The sequence below is a fragment of the Manis javanica genome, chromosome 9, assembly GCF_040802235.1.
Source record: "Manis javanica isolate MJ-LG chromosome 9, MJ_LKY, whole genome shotgun sequence".
Classification (NCBI taxonomy): Eukaryota; Metazoa; Chordata; class Mammalia; order Pholidota; family Manidae; genus Manis; species Manis javanica.
In genome coordinates, this window is record NC_133164.1 from 45,694,750 (window position 1) to 45,712,912 (window position 18,163).

General features: G+C 34.3%; 1 long non-coding RNA gene across 1 annotated transcript in view; it reads left to right on the forward strand.

Annotated features, from left to right (window-relative positions):
- The window catches only part of LOC140843368 (uncharacterized), a 290,886-nt gene that overhangs the window by 136,154 nt on the left and 136,569 nt on the right, over positions 1 to 18,163 (forward strand). The window contains exons 4-5 of the long non-coding RNA XR_012121054.1: positions 11,935 to 12,108; positions 15,301 to 15,465. This is a non-coding gene — a long non-coding RNA (uncharacterized lncRNA). The remainder of the gene's footprint in view (positions 1 to 11,934; positions 12,109 to 15,300; positions 15,466 to 18,163) is intronic.

An 18,163-nucleotide genomic window follows, 5' to 3' on the forward strand; every position in this document is an offset into this window, starting at 1 on the left:
ACTGTATTTTTCAACATTTCTGTCTCTTTCTTGAATTCCTCCCTGAGGTCTTGAATATTTTCTGTAGCACTGTATACATGTTTATGATTTTTATTTTGAAGTCTTTATCAGAATGATTGGTGAGTTCAGTTTCACATGGTCCTCTTTCAGGTGTTTGTGGAATTTTTTTTTGTATCAGGTTCTTATATTAATACCGGGTATTATATTTGTAATAATAATTTGGTGTAGGTGGTGTCCTGTAGTGCCCAGAAGCTCTAATCTCTGGAGCTTCTCAGCTCCTGGACTGATAGTGTGGGTCGCAAGTGAGTGACGCTGGTACCAGCCAGGAGGAAAGAGCTCTTTCCTGCTTTATAGCTGCAGTGTCTGCCTCCACTGCCAGGGCCAGTGGGTCAAGTGCACAGGGAGGAGCCTGTATGCTATACCCTTGTAGCTGCCATAGGTGGGGCTGCCCTCTGGCTGTGCTGTTCCTGTGGTGGGGGCAACAGTTTTGTGAGCCGATGCCAGCTGAAGGAAGGAGTGGCAGACTGCCTATAGCAGTTGGGCATCCTTGGAGCTGCATTGCCAGCTAGGGGGATGGAGCGCCTGAAGCTCCTGAAAGTTCCCAACCTGTTGGGCTGAGTGTGCCAGACGATTTTGTCCACCTGTCTTTTCTCCTGAGCAGCTCTCTGCAGTCCTTTTCCCCTTTAGCAGCCCTCTTCCTGTTAGGAAGTCTCTTAGAGTGCCTCCTTTCTTTTGTCCCTGAGCAGCTGGTTGTGGGTACTTGTTTTCCACAAACAGCTGGAATCTCAGTCTCTCCAAGTACTCCTACTTTCTTAGCTTTACAACTTCACTAATCTCCAGAGCACCATGTACTGTAGGTTTGTGCTTCCAGACCAGTCCTAGGCCTCCACCCCCTCCCTGCTCCATTTCTCTTCCTTCTTCCAGTGAGCTAGGGTGGGGAAGGGCTTGGGTCCTGCCAGATCACACCTTTGGCACTTTACCCTTTTCCGTGAGGTCTGTTCTATTCCCTGGATGTAGGCCCTATATTGCAGCATCCTTTCTTGTTGCTCTTTCAGGATGCATTGTATTTGCTATATTTTCATATTATATGTGGTGTTGGGAGGAGGTTTCTATCTCACTTCTCATGCCACCATCTTTAAGCCAATCCCAGATTCTTAAGTCTTACAGCCTCCAGCACATAGATTGTCCATGAGTGAATGTTGAATTAATAGAAATGGAAGCCCAGTTTCCATTGCTACCAATAAGCAAAGGATACAGTGAGAATGAGGTTATACACGATTATTTTTGCTTACTATATTCTCCTGTTTTGATAAGGAATTTTCATTTAATTTGTTTTCATTGAAGTGTTGCTTTGTAAGTAAAATTTGTTTATTAATCTCATGCTAATTCTATAAACCTTCTTTGTAGCAGAGTAGAAGGAACTTTAAGAGTGATACATTCTGTATTGTCATGATACTCAGCATTTTAGCATCAACTTCAGATACTAGTTACCTCTACAAAGGCAAAAGGGCTGACTCCACATAAAAATCACTTCTGTTGTCATAACTATTGTCATAGGTCCCTTTCTTTGTCCAAATGGCAGCAGAAAATCTGTGCACAGATAGAATCCCAAAATGTAGGAGCTTGCCTGGGCATTCCACTGTCCTTTATATCATACTATAAATGAAACAAAAAGACAGCACAAGCAGTTAGCTAAGGATCTTATTGCCAAAAGTAGTAAATAAAATGTTCAATGTTTTTTCTTTTTCAAATGGGAATGTCTTGATTCTCCCCCAAAAGACATATTAATTCTAACACACAGTGAATCCATATACAGCAGCAGCAAGTTTCCTGACAGATGTGATCGATTGAAACAAGCCCTAGAAAATAATGTGAAAAGATATGATATAAGGGGAAAACTAGTCTTGCTTCCACCATTTACTCAGGGCTAGTTCAAATTTAAGTTAAGATTATATTAATGGTTAAGAGGGGAGTTTTTTAAAATGGAAGAAACATAATTTTGAAGCCTGGCATAACTGGATTAGAATCTTGATTCTGGCATTTCATAATTGGGAGATATCTTTTTATTTAACTCTACTTTTGAGCTCTTAAATTTTTGAAATGAAGACAATAATAAGCATCTTGTATATATGTTGTAACACTTGGAGATAGTCACGATGTTTGAAACAAAGATGTTTGAGAAGTAATAATTACATCTGTTAATATTATTATGGCCATACATAAAGTATCAGCAAGAATAATAGCAAAAGACATATACATTCTGAAGTGGTTCTCATGAAAAAGGAGAAGAGAGTGTGGGAACTCACTAGAATTTCCATGTAAGAGGGAAAGTCCAGCGCTATCTTCTCTTCTCTGGTTCTCAAACCCTTACTCTCTGGTGAGTGGACTTACCCCCTCAATATAAAAATTGAAGTAAGAGAGCAAACAAACAAACAAAAATCTTAACAATGCAAGATGAATAAGCACTTTGGGAGGAATCCAAATCTTCTCCCAGCCATTATTAATTTCCCATTTTTTAAGATAATTGCCTATTAATATCCAGCTCACCAAGAAATCACAGTGCTTATTATAACAGAAGAGAATGTCAATTGTCTTCCCAATGCTAATTTTAATCTGGGATAAAGATGACTGCTTATCTATACTTAATAGCTTTTCAAAAATCTCTCTGTGATATATTAATTCATTCATTCACTTTTCTTTCTACTAACATATGCCAAATATATTCTACATGCAAGATGCTATTGTATATATAGAACATGACTATAGTATATGAATCTGTATATTATATAGTATACATAGACTTTGTTGTTAAGAAACCTAAGAAATAATATGAAACAAAAGGTGGGGTGGGGGAGTAGCAACTTGTCCAGATTCAGTTTAGGTTTCTGTAGAGCATTATGGAAGGGGCAAAAAGAAAGTTTTCTTGTTTTTGTTTTTCCTGAATATGTTGGCAGAAAAACTAAGCACATGATCTCTACATTTGAGATAGATGGCTCACCTGGAATTATGAACTCATACTTTATTTCCATCTTATCTATCAAAAAAGGGGTGTGGAATGAATAGAAGAGATTCTTAAAGAGAATAGAAATGTAACATAAATGAAGAGACATAAGAATAATTTGACAGCTCTATATGAATTCAAATCAATCAGCCTAGATAAGGTGAAGAGCAAGAACTTGAGAGACCTTGCAGAAGTGCTACAAAACCACTATTGACCATATATGTAGAACCAAGGAGAAGAAGAGAGTCACCTGACAACTGAAAACTACCAAGTGTTCCTTCTTGTATGAAATTACAGTTTCTGGCATAGAAGTTGCAGTAGCTAGCTTGTAAATCTCCAGAAATAAAAACACTGGCTGTAAGCAGGCAAAATATGTTAATGTGGATGAGAGGCCAACTCACTGTTTTTCCTCAGAAACCTAAATTTAACAATACTTTACACAGTACAATACAATACATCGTACCTCTGAATTTTATCAAGTTGTATGACAAAAATCTCTCTTTATAAAAAATTCTGATAGTAAATTGGGTCAAAGGACTGGTTATACAACTAGATAGCTTTAAAAAAAGGTTAATATGAGTTACTGGGGAAATATCTAAGTAGAGTTTATAAATTTATGTCCAGTCCTATTTGCTCAAAATTTTGAATGACAGAAATTTGAAATGTCTAGCTAATAAATTCTATATTCAATTCAGAATATCAAAATAAATATTGTAATATAGTAGATCAAATCTAAGATAAAATTTTTTATTGAAGTATAGTAATATAAAATCTTTATATTAGTTTCAAATATGCAACACAGTGGTTCAACAGTTACCCATATTTTTAAATCCTCACCTCAACTAGTGCAGTTACTGTCAACATAGGAAGATGTTACAGAATCATTGGTTATATTCTCCATGCTGTACTACAACCCTTATATTATGATTGAGAACTCTTGTTCCCCTTTATCCCCCTCACCCATCCCCACCCATCCACCCCAACCCCTCCCCCATGGTAACCAACAGTTGCTTATTATTATTTATGAGTCTGCTGCTATTTTATTCATTGTTTTGTTTATATTTCATTATTTATTTATATTAAGGTATCATTGATATACAATAACCTGAGCAACATTATGGTCACTATATTACCCCCATTATCAGGTCCCCACCACATACCCCATTACAATCACTGTGCATCAGCATTGTAAGATGCTGTAGAGTCACTACTCGTCTTTGTTTTGTTTTAAGATTCCACAAATAAGTGGAATCATATGGTATTTGTCTTTCTCCACCTGACTTATTTCACTGAGCATAATACACTCTAGATCCATCCATGTTGTCTCAAATGGCAGAATTTCTTTATTTTTCATGGTTGAATAATATTCCATTGTGTATATGTACCACCTCTTCTTTATCCATTCATCTATTGATGGATGCATTGGTTGCCTCCATAGCTTGGCTATTGTGAATAATATGGCAATAACTGTAACATTCTGTACACTTTCAGAGAGAACAGTGGAATATCAAACATTTAAGATAGGAGCGTGAAGTAATTGATAGAGTACAGTACAATCTCCTTCATGTTCATTTTGCCAAAGTCAAACATGAATTGAAAAATATACTTTGCTATTATAAAATTATTTTGAAAAACACTTACATACCAATATTGATTCCAATTTAGCTCATAATTAATTATAAGTTAGCTCATAATTTCTACAACTTAAAATTTGTTGACTACCAGATAACATTTCCACTTTGGTAATTTTGGTTTTAAGGCAAAATCCCAATATACATTTTTTCCCACTCTTCACTATGGAATTTTCTTTCCTTGTTTAGAGTGGAATCATTTCAATTGCCTTTTTCTGACACTAGTTATACTTAGATAACAGGAATCTCATCTACCTACTGAGAAACCTCATTCTATTTTTCAGCAGATCAGACTTTCATACTTTATTACCTATTCATTCATTAGTGTATTCAAAAAGATTTGCTGGTTCCTTCCATAGACTAGACTTACTGGTAAAAGCTAGGGTGGAGCAGTGAAAAAAACAGATACAGTTCTCTTTCCTCCTACATTTCATATGTTGAGTCAACATCTTAACTAAATCTGTCCATTTTGCCTTTTGTGGCAATACTTAAAAAAATCACCTCTGCAACATAATAGCCTTTCAGATATTTGCAAGCAGTTGTCATGTTTCCTTTTAATCTTCTTTTCTTCATGTTAGAAATACCCAGTTTCTTTAATCATACTTTGACATAGTTTTGAAACCGATTTCATCCACCTTTAGCAACCATTCATAGTTTGTTATTATGTCTTTAAAATGTAGTATGCCAAAAATAATTTAGTAGATACACAATATGCCTATGTAGAATAGAGAATAAATATTATATTGTTTGTCCAGGACCTTATAGTTCCATCAGTATAGCCAAAATTTTTTTCAGAGACACATAGGTCCAAATTCAGATTTTCTTCATCTAACTCAGAGTGACTTACTATGAATGTTGCAAAGTCAGATATTTTCAATCCTCTATTTCCTTGAATGATATTTTTAGCACAGCAGGGCATCATACTTAACCCTGTTAAATTTTACCTTGTTGATTTTAGTGTATTACTTTAGTCTAAGGTGATGCTTATCATTAATTCTGTCCCAACACTATTTGTAGTATTTACCAGTTTTGTGTTACCTACAAATTTAATAATCAGGCTTTATCTTTTGCTGTCTAATTAAAAAATAAAAATTATAAACTTGGGACAAACATAGATCCCTGTGGCACCCTGATGGAGACTTCCATTGGCTAATTGTTTGCATAAGGGCTGTTAAACCAGGTGTGGATTTCCCTTTCTCTGCTATCACCCAATTTATATTCTTAAGTTTACAATCAAGCAATCATGAATGCATTTACATTGCTTTTCTGAAACTGGAATACACGATGGTTAATGTATGCCCACTAATTTCCCCCAGAAGAATTGTGTAGCTCCTTTCTCTGTGCACTTATTGTAAGTTTTATGTAACTACAATATAATACCTACTTGGATTATATTAGACTAATTTGTTTGCATAGCAGATCATGCAGTGGTACTCAATATTTATTAGCTGGCTGTGTAAATGAGTAGTAGGTAAGTTTGTGTTAATGTCTTAGTCAAGGACCCTAACAGAAAATGACACAGGCCTGTTGTCCTGTACATACTGAATGACTCTTGGCAACACTTAAGGTCTTAGCTAACAGGATGCAGTATATTAACATCATCGCATGACTAGAAGTTGTACAGATGACAGGAATTGCAACTCGCACTTCAAGCTGGAGAAACCAGAGTGACTTAAAATTATGACTGCTCCAGGGTCTATGACAAAGCAATTTAAAATAGTACTCACACGTCCTACTTTATAGAAATGTTCTACTCAAATCAGGGACACATCTGTCAAATCAGAGGCACTGCTTGGGGCTATATCATGTTTTGCCAATGCAAATTAACATAGCAGTTTGGAATTAATGTTCTGTGTTATATGCTTTTTGTTTGTGGCCAATTTTTAATAATGGTGTAGACAAGTAATTTTATCATTAAGTATTTACTTACTGTTTATCAGCTACATAGTAAGCATTCTGCTTTGCGTGTATATAGCACTGTATAGGCTGTATAAAAGGCGTTAGCTCACCATTTATTTGGGGAAGACACATGCATGGGAAAATTAAGTAGCCAGATAGGTATGTGATCAAGTTGAACCAGTAGTTTTTAAATTACAATAATGTATTTTGATTTTAATTAATTAATGACTCGATATATTTAATGAATGGTTGTTATGTACTAGTGATAAAAGTATCCCACTGAGCAAAACAGTTACAGATTCTCCACACTATCAGTTTACAGCTTAATAGTAGATACATTGTAGAAGTTTAAAGAGGAGAAATGTGGCTGGGTTGTTTGGTCAGTAGAAGATTCATAAGGACATTGAACCTGTACTGCATCTTCAAAATTGAGTAGTCGCACAATAGAGGCTCAATTCTAGACTAGAAAATAATTGCCTTTGCCTATGGGAAGAAAAATAATGGCAGAAATAAATGCCGCTTCTTAAGAGATGCTGCTTTTCTTTTTCTTTTTCTTTTGTTCAATCATCCAGATACATGAAATAGAAAAAGATAATGATATAGATTTCCACTGGGAGAGACTGATGCTTACAGTAGGAATGAGGACAAAACTGTATCCTGATTAAAGGAGTCTTAACATGTTATGAAAAGGTGAAATATTTACTGCTATATTACATGATGAATTTATTTTAAGTTCAAAACCTGAGAATCTCAAATTTATGCCCTCTGAATCTAAATGTCAAACCAGTTGTGAAGACTAAAATAAAACATGACTTAAAGAGAGGTAATTCTCATAACACAAGCTTCCAGCTCACCTAGAAAAGGCCACTGCCGTGCAGTTTCAATGCTGCCTGTCATTTCCTTTGCAAATTACAGGTCTTCCACTGAACACCGATGATCCATCACCACCATGACAACACATGTGCTGCCCTAGCGACACTCACTGCTGGTGAGACAAGAACACACTGCTTATCAATATGTAGTTGGGAGATTCCGGTAAATTCCCAACAAAGCAACATAATGAATCACACTTTCAAAATACAGTTGAAGTCTGTCATTTTATTTGTGTGAAAAAGCATTCCCAGCTTTTGTGCAGTCAAACTTGATCTGCTTCATTTAGAGCTCATAAATATATACATTCATATGTAGTCTTTAAGTTTTTACTAAGTAGTTTTCTTAAACTGACGGTGCATCACTTCTCATTTTTAATCAGAATTCATAACAGTCTATGTAAAACACAAAAACTTTATAATTTAAGCAACATAGTTTGAGCAACTTTTTAATAAATGGCAGTTTCACTGGATGAGAAATTAGAAACATTGTCCAACTTTTACATGTCACAGATAAAACTTAAAATTTTCAAGAAAGCAAGCTTCAGTCTCTTAAAACTGTATGTTTATTAATTAGTTTTATGAGAAAATGAAGGAGAGTTTTACAACTGTGTATTTGAGAAAACAAATTGAAGTGTGCCTCTTTATGTAAGGAGAACATAAAATGTGTAACTACCCATAATTTATTGAGTTACTTCCAATTGTCAACATGTGAACATTTAAAAAATGCCTGTAAGTGGGTAGTCATTAGATGAGTAATTGGAAATGCTGATCAGCAGTTGACTCATCTGAAGAACAATAGAAGTTTTTAGGTTTCACTTGGGGGGGTAGCTTTATTTTTTGATACTACTCATTAGAGCTCTGATCTTACAATATTTTACATTGCTATGTCTTTAACACATCTCTTTATTTTTTTTAATAAACCTAAGGAAAAATCTTCTATCTTTGTTCATTTTATCCCTCTATGGTATTTAGGGCATTGCTGAACACATCATGGGCATTGAATGTGTATTAGCTAAATTCACATTTGATTTATAATAGTTGAAACTGATTTATAATAGTTCCTACTACTTCATAATTTATTGGGAATATTGCTTTGAAAACAATGTGTTTGGTCTTAGCACAAAGCTCTTTGTTTCCTCGGAATCATGTAGTTGGAAAACATCTTAGCTCATTCAGCAACCTCCCACTTAATTTACCCTTCATAAAATCCTCACCAAATCATTGGCACAGCTTTATATAGACACCTGCATTCATGACTATACAAACTCCTTAGGTAATCCATTCTACACTAGTTAAAGATAATATTGTAGAAATTCTTTATAATATTTACCTTTTTATCAGAACCTGCTATTGTTAGCTCTTGTTTATTCATTTAGACTCAAGAATATAATAAGTGTAGATATTTTCAACAGTAAAAATTTAGATTTTCTATGGGTTAGAAACTAAGTAAGTGATCAAGAATTCAGAAATAAGTAAAAAAGCTAACTCAACTTTGAAGAGTTCACAGTATGTAAAATGACAATGCCAAAGTATTTTAATGATATATGTGTGTGTGTGTGTGTGTATGTGTATAAAGGCACATACATACATATGCACATATATAATCACACATGCATATATACATATATTTTTCAGGTTATAAAATACTTTAGTGATAATAGTAAATACTAGAAACTTGCTCATGACTGAATAATTATTTAGTGGCAGATAGGTTGTTCTCTTTTAGATGTCCTGCTCTCTAGCATTGATCAGAGCATACCAGAAATGTCTAATTATAAGAAAAAAACACATAAAATTCCAACTGAAGGACATGATACAAAATTGCCTGACTAGTAATGCTCAAAACTATAATGTAGTTGAAAACAAGGAAAGTCTGAGAAACATTCACAGCCACGAGGAGGTTAAGGAGGCATGAGAACTAAATGTAATGAAGTAACCTAGATGGGATCATGGAACAGACAAGGGACATTAGAGGAAAGCCAAAGATATCTGAATGAAGTGTAGACTTCAGTTAATAATAATGTATCAGTTATGATTCATTAGTTGTGACAAATGTAGCATACTAATGTAAAATGTTAATAATGGGGGAAACTGGGTGTGAGACTATTTGGGAACTCTCTGTACTTTCTTCACAATAGTCCTGTGAATCTAAGAATGTACTAGAATAAGGTTATTTTCAAGAAAGCAAGCTGCAGTATAATCTTTATAGTGTCATCCTTTTTGTTAAAGCAAACCAGGTTATTATAAATATGTAATACTTATTATACACATACATGCACACATTTTATTATTCTGGAAAAATGTGTAAAATGAACAAGGTCCAGATATTTCCATTAACTATGCCATTGACCACCTTAGGGAATGGAGTAGAGAGGTGATAGAAGGAAATTGATCATTTTTCTTGTAAATGTGTAATTTGGGGTTTACTGAGTCCTTTAGATATATTTTCTCTCTGAGCCAGACTTTTCTGTGATTCTTTGAATATCAGACATAGGGATTAATATGCTGTCTACTTGCTGCCAAATGCAGATTCCAAACAATATTCAAACTCTCTCTCAAAGTAGGTGTCTTTAGTCACCCACATTGTCTTGGACACCAGACTTGATATATATACCTTTACTGACTTAGGGCTTAGAGCTGAGCTTCTTGCAAGCTCTACCAGCTTTCCATTTCAGACAGAAAGAACAGGAAACAACTGGTGTTTTTACTTATCTGGCAATTCTTGATTTTTATCTTCCTTGCATACAAATTATAGGCTTTGGAAATTTAAATAACAACTCTTTTTGGCTTCATAATCTATATACAAAACTTAACAGTAGCAGCCAAAATGATATCTATACCTGAAAGGATTTCTACTAAGTAATTTGTTAGATAATGTTTCTCATTTCCAACAGTACTTGGAGCCCATATTTCACAAAATATTGAAGGAACCCTGGCTCTCCATTTTTTGAATAAAATGTCATACTCTATTAGTCACACATGAAAAGAAAACATTTTTACATGGTGATGTGTCAGGAGTTTTAGTCCCTATTTGATGATTTTTCTCAATATTGTCATAATAACATATTGACATTCTCATTGGTTATAATGATCATATATTCTTTTACAAATATTAATGTAAAATAAAATGCATAGGGAAAATGGAAGTTTTATATGATTGTGTTGAGTGAATAAACCAAGCTCAAAGCAGAGTTTTACAGTATACTAATTTCAGAAAATACTATTTCAAACCCTATGACTACTTCTCTTCACATTTTTAGGAAATGTTTAAGAAAAACTTTTTCTTTGTAAAAACACTCTGATAAGGGAAATGTCATCCTTTTATCCATCAATATGCTATTTAAAAATTCTCAAATAGTCAAAATTTACCCCCTTATAGTCTTTAGCCCCCCAAAAATTTATATGTGGAAAACTTTCTTTGGAGAGTAAAAGCAGTTTACCTGACACATATTTTCAGGCATTTAAGGAAGTAAGAAAGGTTTGTAGTATACTTCAGAGCCCAACTTTTATTTGTAATAAAATTAATTATTTAAAAGGGGTATATTAAAAATTAATATAATTTATTGATTATATGTGACATTATTTCCTGATATTTTTAAAACCATTAGGATTAGGAAGTTCTTTAAAAGTACAAATACCCTGGCTTTGTTTCTCAGGATTTTCAAATATCATAACCACTGAAAAATCTAAATAATCCAAATTATAGAAAGAATGATATTATCAGGAAAAAAAAGAAAAGGAAAAAAAAAGTATTTAGTATGGGAACAATTGCTGAAAAAAAATATGACTAAAATTATGCAATTTATAGTATTTCATTCTTATGGAGTTTTTATTTCAAAAGATTGTTTTTCTAATCCTATCAAAAGTTTGAATGCTTAACAACTGTTTCCATGTTTACCTTATTACATTTTTTTGTATTTCATATTTTTCTTAAGTATATTTCTTTTCCTGCTTTTTTTTTGTTCTTTTTTTTTTCTCCTTGTCTGTATTTAAAGATATTATTGGACTTGGAACAGGTCCATTTCTGTTGTATACATATAAATTTTGCTTTTATCAAGTGCCTGCATAAGATATGGTCATTGCTTATTCTTCAGAAAAAAATTCCACTAAATACGTTATCTGGTATATTAAATTATGTTCACATAAGCATTCACATGATAGTATTGCTCCTTGAGTTAACTGCCAGGAAGTCATTTATCTTTTCAGAAGAAAGACGTTTCTTTTTATCGGATCATGAAATCAATTTGGCCTCATCACCTGACTCTTTGTTTTAGGTGTCCATAAACTCAGAGAAAATTTAATGACCATTTGCAATAACTATGAAATCTTATGTTTAGGAAACATTTCCCAAATCATTAGGAACTGTCTATTTTATTTAAGTATCTATTATATGTACATAAGTGCCTATATTCTTAAATGGTTCATATTTCTCTACTTTCCCTTCCCCTATTCTTAAGCGTATTTATTCACTTCATTTTTTTCTGCTTTTTTTTCTCTTTCATTTACTGTAATGTCTTCATTTGTGTCCTAGTTGTGGATGTCTCCCAAAAATGACCACCTTGCTTAGAATTTACACATGGCGATCTCATGGTGATGATGCTTCAACACGTCTAAAATGAACATTTCCTCCCTTGAAAAATGATTTCCATTACTTTGTTTCTTCTCTCATTCAATGATATCATCATCTTCAAGCCAATCATTCAAGGTATAAACTTTGGAGTTATCTTTGATTTTTTGCTGTTACTATTCTATATTCATGAGATTTTTCTTTGTAGTTCAGGAACTCAGTCCTCACATGAAATATTTCAAAAATGTATTTTTTTATTATGGTATCATTGATATACACTCTTATGAAGGTTTCACATGAGCAACATTGTGGTTACTACATTCACCCATATTATCAAGTCCCACATACACACCCCACTGCAGTCACTTTCATCAGCATAGTAAGATGCCACAGAGTCACTACTTGGCTTCTTTGTGCTATACTGCCTTCCCCATGACCTCCCTACATTATGTGTGTTAATCATAATGCCCTCTAATCTCCTTCTCCCTGCCTCCTGACCCACCCTCCCCAACCCCTTCCCTTTCATAAATGCTAGTCCCTTCTTGGAGTCTGTGAGTCTGCTGCTGTTTGGTTCCTTCAGTTTTGCTTTGCTGTTATACCCGACAAAAGACTGAAATCATTTGGTACTTGTCTTTCTCCGCCTGGCTTATTTCATTGAGCATAATACCCTCTAGCTCCATCCACGTTATTGCAAATGGTAGGCTATGGTTTTTTCTTATGGTTCAATAATATTCCAATGTGTATAAATGTACCGCCTCTTCTTTATCCATTCATCTACTGATGGACACTTAGATTGCTTCCATTTCTTGGATATTGTAAATAGTGCTGTGATAAACATAGGGGTGCATATGTCTTTTTGAATCTGTGATTTTTGTTTTCTTCAGGTAAATTCCTAGGAGTGGAATTTCTGGGTCAAATGGTAGTTCTATTTTTAGTTTTTTGAGGAACCTCCATATTGCTTTCCACAATGGTTGAACTGATTTATATTCTCACCAGCAGTGTAGGAGAGTTCCCCTTTCTCTGCATTCTCACTGGCATTTGTTGTTCCTAGTTTCCAGGAGAAAAGAGCTCTTTCCTGCTTCCCAGCTGCCGTGCCTGCCTCCACTACCAGGGCCAGTGAGCTGAGCATGCAGAGAAGGGCCTCTATGCTACGTCCCTGTAGCTGCTGTGCGCGGTGCCCCCCTCCGACTGGACTGGCCTGGTGTGATGGCAGGGGCAAGATGTGAACAGAACAGAGCCTATCAGGAGGAAAGAGTCCCTTCCTGCTTCCTGGCTGCAGTGTCTGCCTTCACTGCCCTAGCCAGTTGGCCAAGCACACAGTAAGGAGCCTCTGCTTTATGCCCTTGTAGCTCCCATAGGTGGGACTGCCCTCCAGCTAGCCCGGTGCAATGGCAGGGGCAGCAGGTTTGTGAACCAGAGCCAGCAGGGATGAAGAAGCGCCAGGCTGTGTATCACAGTTTGGGTCCTCAGAGCTACATTGCCAGCCAGGAGGATGGAGTGAGTGAAGCTCCGGAAAGTTCGCAAACTGGTGTGCTGAGTGTGCCGGGATAATTTATTCCACCTGTCTTTTCTTCTGAACAGAAAGCTCTGTGTAATCTTTGCCCCTTTAGCAGCCTTCTCACTGTTGGGAAGTCCTTCAAAGTGCCCACCTTTCTTTTGTACAGAGCGGCCAGTTGTGGGTACCTGTTCTCCACAAGGAGCTGGAATCTTTCGAAGTATTTTGCCCAGCTTTGCTCTCCAATCCCACCAATGTCCAGAGCACCATGTAATGTGGGTTTATACTCCCGGAGCAGATCTCCAGGGCTGGGTGTTTAGCAGTCCTGGGCTTCCACTCCCTCCCTGCTCTGTTTCTCTTCCTCCTGCCTGTGAGCTGGGGTGGGGGGAGGGTTTGGGTCCCACCAGGTCACAACTTTGCTAGTCTACCCTTTTCCGTGAGGTCTTTTCTTTTTCCCAGATGTAGACCATCTGTTTCAATCTTCTTTCTGGTCACTCTTTCAGAATTAGTTGTATTTGCATTATTTTCGTGTTGTATATGGTTTTAGGAGGAAGTTTCTGCCTCACTTCTTACACTGCCACCGTTCCCATTCAGTAATTTCTTAAATAATCTATCTTCTTGTAGTCTCTATCTCCCCTACATTTTCTCTCCACAGTGTCATTGGGGTTATGTTCTAAAACAGAGAAACTGATTAAAATTCTATATAAATCTCTTAATTGGCTCCCCATTCCCTACTGGAATAAATAAAAATTTTGCATAGCTTTTCAGACACTTCACAAACTTTCACCAGCCTGCATTTCCCACCATTCTTTCTGTTCTCCTCTACATTCCCTTCCTCATTCCATGCCTTCCCATGCACCCATTACAGTTCTCACTGACTTAGAAAGGACTAGCCATTATTCAAGACCAAACAAAAAATTAAGAATATAAAAAAAATTATAATGACCATAAAATATCTAGTATATATTAATATATTACCCTCTATCAAGACTAGTTCTAAGCACCTATACATAAAATTTCATTTAATATTCACAACAACCAGATGAGGTAAGTTGTACTTTTAGTAAGAGAGAGAATTTTGCTTCAAATCCAGAACTCTGTTTCTTAAATGTCTCTGATTTATTTTTAAGTCTTGTATAGGCTTCAATTTCCTCACTTTTAAAATGGAGCTACTGATTATACCTAATTGATTAGATAGATACGAAAGTCTCATGCATTAATATATATGACACTTTTGGAAGAGTTCTTGTCATATGGAAAACACTAATATGTATCAGTAATTTTTATTATTCATTACTATATAGGACTGTCTCACTCATCCCCTATAGGATTTGTGATGAACCTTTCACTTAGAATAAATTTTTCTCTATTCTTCTAATATTTAAACTCTGAACTAGTCATGCTTATCTAAGCATGTTGTATATATGTATTATATTTTTAGTGTGTATTTCTGAGTTTCTCAACACCAGGGAATTATGTTTTATTTTTTTAAAATATATTTGCATTTTAATTTTTACCAACTTTTGCATCACTTAATGCTAAATAAATGTCTTTGTACTCTATTTCCGAGAGATTCAGATATAAGGAAGGAAAATGAACAGTAATAAAACCCAGTTGACTGAGAAACATGTTTTTACATGTCTTTTACTCTCTCCAGAGTCATTTAACTCCTAAACCTCTCACTCCTTCTTGAGGCAGAATCTTCTGTGGGTAACATTTGCTTGGTGGCCATTCCTGATTTCTTGTTTCTATCATCAGTGCTGTTCTCTGAATTCTAAACCCAGCGTTAGTCCGCAGCGTGTTTTTTCACCAGTGTCCTCTTCACATCCTTGCAGCAGCTGAGGTTAGGAAATGGCTGGCCCCTCATTTCAACTTCAAGATGTCTTCCATGCATCCGAGGAATGTTCTTCACCAGTTCAGTTTTATTAAAGATTTTTCTTTGGAGGAATTTGAGACTGGTTCTACCCAAGGACAACACAGGAATATGAGTAGTACTTCCTGTAAGTACATCAGAATGCCTTTCCTTTCTTTCCCCAACACCAGTTCTGAATGTTTTCCAAACAACCCAACTTTGTCCAATTTATTAAACTAACCTCATACTTCATATGAAGTAGTCTATACACATGGATAAAGGGGCATGTCTAACTTGTTTTGTTTTAGAATCTTCAGTCTGATATCTCACCATCCAACTTTGGAATCAAATTTATCTTAATAATTTCTCTATATACAAATATGACCACTAAAGGTTTATTCTAATGTGCTATGTTCATAGGGTGACCATATGAATTAATTTTCAATGATTCTCAGAGTATAAAATTAAAGTAGGAAAAACATAAATATTATACCAGTAAAATACTGACAACAAAAGGAATTATTGCTGTACATGCAAAATACAGTAACCTTTTTCTTCCTTGCAAGTGGAACTTAAATATGTACACCAAAAATTTATTAACTCTTAAGTTATCTTTATCTAGCAAAAAGCCACAAGGCAGCAACCTACAAAATAATATTACCAGATTATTATAATATAATAAGATTATTGATCACTGATTACTAACCCAATTGAATATTACTTACTGAATTAATCTTTAAGTGGGTCACAAGTTTGATAAGCAAATTTCTCTTGAATGAAATCTATTGAATCAGCTCACTAATAACATAAGATATATATATGTATATATATTAATATTTATATATTTTGATATATCACTTGAATATTCAAATGATAGACTCTATTTTGGTTTGCTTTTTCCCATATGACCTTCCACATATGGCTGTCTTATGGCATTGAAAAAAATTCCTACATTAAAAATATTTTAATAAATCTTGACTTAGTTAATGGCCCTTTTCCATCCAATCTATTTACAACATCATCTGTCCCTGCTAAATAAATTCAAGAATATCCAAAGAAGACACATTTTAATATATACCTAGTTCTACTTGCATTCTACTATTATTTCTTTAATTATTTTCCCCAGTCAAATCACTGTTGGATTCTCATATGACCTGAGAATATTACTGTGATCTGCTAATACCATCCCTTCTTCTATCTTTTGGGATATGATTCCCTGCACTTTCTTGAAATGACCATAAAAAATGCATTTTGTACCAGTAGTGATTAGATACAAGTCAAATAGATTTAGAGATAATTAAACACAGCACATAAACATCAATGAATGGAAGGATAATATTGACTAATGCTATTCAGTATTTTACAAAAATCAAGTGAGTATGTACTCCTTGATTCTACATTCATGACTAGCCCATGTATTGTATTCTTGGAAGCTAGGCTTTATTACTCAGAAACAGATTAACAAACAAAAAGATTACAAATATGGTACCACTAATTATGTCTTCACATTAAAACTGATTGCAAGATTTACCATGTAGAAAAAATATATAAAGATAGAAATGATAATACACAACAGACATAAACAATGTTGGCAATTTTGTAAGCACACAGATATTTGGGGATTCCTAGAAAAAGTAATTTTTAAGGAAGTGGTTGGAAAATACATGCAGTATAAGTAATGTGAATGGCAATACATGTAAGAGAAAATAAAGATCATTCTATAACATTTTATATGAAGAAAGTAGTAAAAACATACACTTTACTATTTACTTCCTAGAATGATAATAAAATTTCTTTCTATATAAAGAATAAAAAATAAAATATCTTTAACCCTTTATAATGAAATATGTCTTAGCATAGAAATGCAGATGATTAAAAGTGTACATTCAGAAACAAGGAAAATTAGTTACCGATATATCCGACCTAAAGTCATGTAATTGAAATGTAAATTTAAATATAATATTTGATTGCCTTGGCTGATATTCTGCAAATGTATTTATTTATATTTAGATATGTACAAAGAATTATGGATTATTGTAACATTTATGTTTATTATAAACAGTGACTATCTTGGTGTTCTAGATCAAAAACTAAGTAAAGAAAGTACAATCAATTATGAATTAAGTATAAGGAATGAATATATAATGTAAGAAGAATCAGGCTAAGATAATCATTTAACTTTATTTTTGATATTTTTAACTGAAATATAGTTGATATACAATATTATATTGGTTTCAAATACACAACATAGTGATCCAACACTTGTCTACATTATTAAATGCTCACCTCAACTAATGTAGTTACTATCTGTCAATATAGAAAGATATTATAAAACTACTGTCTGTATTCTCTATGCTGCAGTTTCATTCCCATGACTAATTTATATTATAATTCAGACTTTGTACCTCTTTATCCCCTTCACCTATTTTACCTAACCACCTCAAACTCTCCCCCAGGATAACCATGAGTCATTTCTCAGTCTCTGAGTATACTACTGTTTTGTTCATTTTCTTTTGTTTTGTTTTTAAATTCCACAAATAAGTAAAATTGTACGGTATTTGTGTTTCTCTGCCTAGCTTATTTCACTTAGCACAAATGGCAGGATTTATTTCTTTTTTATGGCTGAAATAATATTCCATTGTGTATATATACCACCTCTTCTTTATCCATTCATCTATTGATGGACCCTTTGGTTGCTTCCATATCTTGGCTATTGTAAATAAAGCAGCAGTAAGCATAGGAGTGCATATGTATCTTTTCAAATCAGAGATTTTTTTTCCTTTGGCTAAATTCCTAGAAGTGGAATTACTGGGATTGATATTTCTATTTTTAGCTCTTTGTGGAAA